Here is a 6,000-nt window from a genome sequence, read left to right on the forward strand (position 1 = left end):
TGTCTTACCTAAGATAATGAGTGTCATTTTTATAGGGAGGGCTAAGTATAAGTCTTTAGATCTTCCCCTCTACCAGGATAATAATCTATAAGCAACGCTTTGTCTGTGAGTGATTTGTGGTGGTTAATGACATCACCAAAGGAGTGATAATTCCACTTAACTTACCTGTTTGACTTGGCAGATGTCACATGGGTCTTGAAGAATGACTAGGGCTATCATGAATTTAATTAAGTGGTGTCTACAATTTCAACTGATATGGAATCTTATTGGAAAAAACAAATATGCTCCCAATACTTGGTATGCAGTTATTGATGTTTCTAATGCTTTTTCCTTTGTACCAACATACAAGATCATCAAAAGATAAGTTAGTCCAGATTGCAATGTATACCAACTTATCTTTCACCAGTATTCTTTTGTGAAATAGCTTTGGCTTGTGACTGGGTCTTATTAGAGACTGATTGCAAATACCTTCTGTAATGCCTTCTCCCCCTCAATCCCTAGCTAGAATATTCAATATGACCAGATAACTGAGGATGAATAAACTCAAACCTGACTTATAGGTAGATCTGCACAATATGATGAGAATATATGACTCTAAAGGACAATCATAAGGAAAATATTCTCAGTGGGCAGAAATTCAAACACATTTAGTCAGGGCTGGAGGTGTGGCTCAAGCGGTAGAGTGCCTGCCTAGCAAGCATAAAGCCTTGAGTTCAAACCCCAGCACCACCAAAACAACAAACACATTTAGTCATGTACTATGTTTGGAATGAGAGACGTCCAGAAGTATGAAGATAGACTGACTTTATAGACTATTGCTAATAGTTTTGTTGAGTAGTCAGAGACATAGAAAGAACACTACTGAAAGATAAGTAAGGAATTCTGGGGAAGAGATACACAGATAAAACTCTCAGAATGGGCAAGAACTATGAAGATATTTGTGTCAGAGTACATACACAGCAGAGCAAGCTCTTAATAACTAGTTAGACAAAATGATGTGCTCTGTAGATTTAAGTCAGCCTTTTTTCTGCACATCAGTGCCTGCTTAATGAGTCCTTGACAAAAAGTGGCCTTTGTGACAGTGATGGAGTCTCAACATAGAATCAATGAAATGGTCTTCTCATAAGAACTTATCTGACTAATGCTACTGCTGAATGCCTCATCTATCAAGTGCAGAAGCCATTCAGTCTTCAATATGGCACCATTATCCAGGAAGACAAATCAGTCACCTGGTGGGAAGTTTATGTTGGAAATATTCTATCATGAAGAGAGAAGAGTTTTACTCTAAGTGAAATAGACACATATTCTGTCACAAATGCTTTTTCTACTTTCATGTATTCCACATGGCATTGTGTTATAGTTACCTTGCAAAAGCAAATGGACCCCTACTCCAAACTTAGGTATGACTTTTTTAATATGTAAGAGAGGTCTTTCCACCCTCATTCAACCTGTCCCCATCCCCTGAAGTCAATCTCTATTTTATTGCTTCACTTTGTCTCTACTTCCAATGCCTGGCATTTTATATTTATTGTCTAATTGTCTCTTCTCCTGGAATATAAGCTCAAAGATTTTGTCTGTTTTGATCATTATTATAGCCCTTAACACACGGTTTCTGGATATAGAAAGGTTTTGTCTTGTATCTGACAAATGACTTAATGAATTTCAAGTCTGTCTATGTTTTGAGTAAGTTCCATGAGGGCAGGGACTAAGTCAGTATTTTTCACCATTTTATCTTCAAGCTTAGTACAGTGCATGAAATTTGGTAGGTACTTAGTGACCCTTGATAAAGTAAATGAATAAAAATACCATAAAGCTAGCTTTTGCACTATTCTATTTTAATGCACCACATATAGGTGATCATAAAAATATTTTTGATTATTGAATAAGTAAAAGAAAAATACATGAATGAATGCATGATCTATAGGCAACCCCATTAGTGAGACAATAAGCTGAACTGGTGGTGAGATATCATAAATGTTCTAATGTTTGTGGTCCTATTCCAAGGAAGGGTGGGTTTGAGACCATTGTGAACCTCCTGTATCAATTGTATAAAGAATCAGAAGAACTTGAAATGAGTCTCAGTTCTCCTACTGGTCACACTAACTTTGGTCAAGGAGGCAAATCTGAATCTGAAACTCCATTTTCTCATGAAAGTTACCTTCCAAAATTTAGATGGCATTAGCTTGGAAACTTTGGATCACTTAGTTCCAGAGAGGATCTGCTACACTGTTGGAAAAACTAGAGATAATGTCCTTATGATAGTAAAGGTGATTGCAAAATGAATGTATTTTTTTTATTATATGAGCTCTGTATTTCTGACAGGAACTAGGCAACTAGCTCACAGTTAATTCTTCTTAGTCTAGTATAAACATGCTGTTGAGCACAGGGAAGTCTCCCTCGTTCTGCCTTGTCTTCTAGGGTTTTTTTTTTTTCACATTTCCCTTGGTCAATATCTTTATACAGCATTTACCCTTTGGAATTTACCATTTAGCACTGAGTGACTCCAGAAGCCTTATTGCTGGCTCTTTTGCCTACACGATGTCGTTCTCTCTTTCCACAATGATTTATGACTGCTGAAATTCCTGGGCAAAACTGAAATGATAGCATGACTACTCTGAAATCCTATATATATATAAGGTAAGTTTTTCATTCTACTTATAATCAAAGACTTGCAAAATAAAACCAGATGATACATGTTCTATATCTATTTATATAGAAATAAACTATTTTAAATTATAATATCCAAGGATAAAAAATTTAAGGAAACTATGAGCCCTAATATGTATTGATATTATACCTTGGTACAATACCTTTAGCAATAGAAAATCAAAAATCTCTCTTGCAGAAATTTATTGTAAACAAATGATTCAAAAGTAGAGAAAAATCTATATATAAAAATGCACATTCCAGTATTATTTCAAGATAGTAACACTAAGATCAATTTAAATGTCTAATGAGTGTCATAGAAATATATGGCAGAATATTTTTAATGATTAAAATGATAGTTATAAACAGGAAAAGAAAATATTCTTGATATGCTGTCTAGTAAAAGATCATGAAACACAATTAGTTTAAATTACATAAAAATATCCACACAATCGGGGCCTATAAACCAAATGGAAAAATAAACAGCTGAGTTGTTAGGATAGTAACACAGTGCACAGTTGTTTTTCATTGTTGAGTACGGTTTTTGTGCTTTCAATTAAAGATACCTTTGAGGGTAATAATACACAATTCACATTCTAGCCTCTTGCTTCAAACTCAGCAATTAACTAAGTCCAGTTCCATTAAACAGTATGTACCTCTTTCTTTAACCATTCTATTCCTGTCCTGCATGCTGTCTAGGAAAATCAAGCTTGATCTGAGAAGCCATTTATGTAACAAGGAGGCTTTAGCTGCTCTGTTGGAGACTAGAAATGGCTCAAACAGTTCAATTTTTCCATTAGATATTCCACCTTTTGCCTGCCCTCTGTCTAGAAGCTCTTCAATCCCAAATCTGTGGTCTAGGAAAGTTGTCTGGAGGAAGAGGCCACTGGGAAGAATGGGGCTTCTCCCCATTGAAACACCCATGGTAAGGAAGCCAAAAGAATAACTTTTGAAAAGAACAGAGTCTTGAAGGGAAGCATGCTGTGCTCTCGTGGAGGGAAAGAAAGGGCATCAAAGATGTTCTTCTCTTTAATCTCTCACTGAAGTTGCAGACTTTGTGGTCTCGCTAAGTAAATCTTTGTAGACACCTGATGTTTTAGTTTTTAGATAGTGAAAACTTTTTAAAATCTTGCTCTATGACAAGAATATGAATAGAGGTTACAAATTTTGCTTTATCTCTGAAAAATTCTAAGGAGCTGCATAATTAGGCTGTGTTTTCTACAGATTTGAAATTGCTTGACGATGGTGCCCTGACCTAAATGACCCCTCAAACTGATTTCAGCCTAAGATCTTGACATTTAACTAGCAAATTCCCACCAGAGAAAATGCGGATACTCCAAATCCATTGTCAGCTGTAACTCAGGATTGCTCACTCTAACTCTGTCATCACGCAGTTAGACTTGCTGCTCCTCATTCAATCCAAAGGAAGAGTAGATTTTTGTCTAGAATCTGATACATAAAGGAAAAGAAGAGGATACAGACTGATAAAATGTCAAACTATTTAACTTACTAAAGTATGCCATTTCTGTGTTTTATGAATTTGGCAAGGTACTTTCTGCTTTTTTGTTTTTGCTTTACTGAGGATTGAGCTGGGATTATAGGCATGTACCACCATATTTGAATTCTTTCTGCTTTTTTTTTTTCTTGCAGCACTGTACATGAAACCCAGGGCCTCGTGAATGTTAAGAAAGTACTCTACCACTGAGCATCAAAACACAGCCCTCTGCTTCCTCTTTCTGAACTCAATTCCTTCTGCCATGAGACAGAAGACTGCACAGGTTTGGAAAATCTGCCTGCTAAGATTCCTCACATCTGGTGGAAGGACTGAGAAAGACTTCCTTGAAGAGCTAATTTTCTGCCTTGAGCCTGATTTTGAGAGAGAATGATATGGGATGCTCCAGGAATTTGGTTAGATGTCAGTAAAAGCTGGTTTTCTTTCTCAGACTACTGCAAACTGTATGGTTAGTGCAGTTAGGCAATAGTCTATATGTGTGTAGCTTTGAATAAAGGCTAAAATACTGGTATGCATGTGTTCTGGTTTGAGTCAGCACCTGTTAAGAGGCTTTAAGCATCTTCTTTCTCTTCTGTGATTTTGAGGAGGGCTCCTGACCAATTTGTGTAATTTTTTATCATGTTTTCTAGTCTTTTTCCATTTGGGATCCATGTGCCAGGCTGGTCCTTGGAGAAGAAGAATGAAGAATGAGGGCCCAGCTTGGCTGGGGGCTAACCAGTACTCATGGAGAAAGTAGTAGTGTCCAAGGCTTATAATAATCTCTTATTATTTTAGCTCAAAAAATGCCTATGCAGAGAGGAAGTTATTGTGTCCACAGCCCAGCTGCACTAGGCATTGGGGTAGGTTGCTGAGAGATGGAAGAAGATACTTGGAGTCCTTGTGAGAGAGACATACTATCAGATTCCTCTCCACAGCTATCTGGTACTTATCCTTTCCACAGTGCCCGGCACCTGACCACAGTGAGGAGATATAAGCATTGGCATCATTAGCTTGGTTTGCTCTTTGTATGACCAGAATTCCAAGTAACATCTGCTTTTGGTATATGTGCAGGAAAGCAGGTTCTCTTCTAGGTGACACTCATCCAGGCATTCCAGTACTGGCCCACTTTTCATTTCTTTGACTTGGCTAGCGCCTTGGCAATGGAAAGGTGCATCTCAGGGATACGTTGCTTGATGTCCTTCTCTCAAGGATCATATAATTATCCATGACCACCCAACCTAAGGTAGAGAACCAGACATTAGTTATCACATTACCCTATTCTGCAAAGAGCTATGTCACTTTGACATTTATTTCAAAGAGTAAAAATTTGAAATACATAGTCCAGAGATCTACTTTAAGTTGAGCTACTGACAAACACAATACATGTATGAATTTTAGATCATTTCCTTCTGGTTGCATATTTTCTGGAGTATTCTACACAAATTACTTCACACCAAGCTCTTCAAATAATTTGTGTTTATAAGATTCCACTATATAAGGAACTTATACAGGACTTTGAAACTATTTTTTTGCAATTGATGATGTTCTTCTATTTTTCACTTTCACAGGGTTTTGGTCAAGTGTCTGTTAGTACTTGGTGCCAACCAAAGGCTATTGTACATCCTTGTATTCGAGGTTTCTCTACATACTGTGTTCTTTTATATCTGTGAGTTGAACCAGTACAACTAGACATGATCCCACATGCTTAACACTGATACAGGTCTCCTCCACCATACATTACTATGTTTGCTAGAAAGATATTGATTGATAATGAAACCTTCCTACATTCTATATTTAGAGTTACTCTTCAGTGTGAGCCCTATCATGTTTTCTCAGAGAACTGGGATGACTAAAGGCTTTTC

The sequence above is a fragment of the Castor canadensis genome, chromosome 8 (assembly GCF_047511655.1).
Source record: "Castor canadensis chromosome 8, mCasCan1.hap1v2, whole genome shotgun sequence".
Lineage (NCBI taxonomy): Eukaryota > Metazoa > Chordata > Mammalia > Rodentia > Castoridae > Castor > Castor canadensis.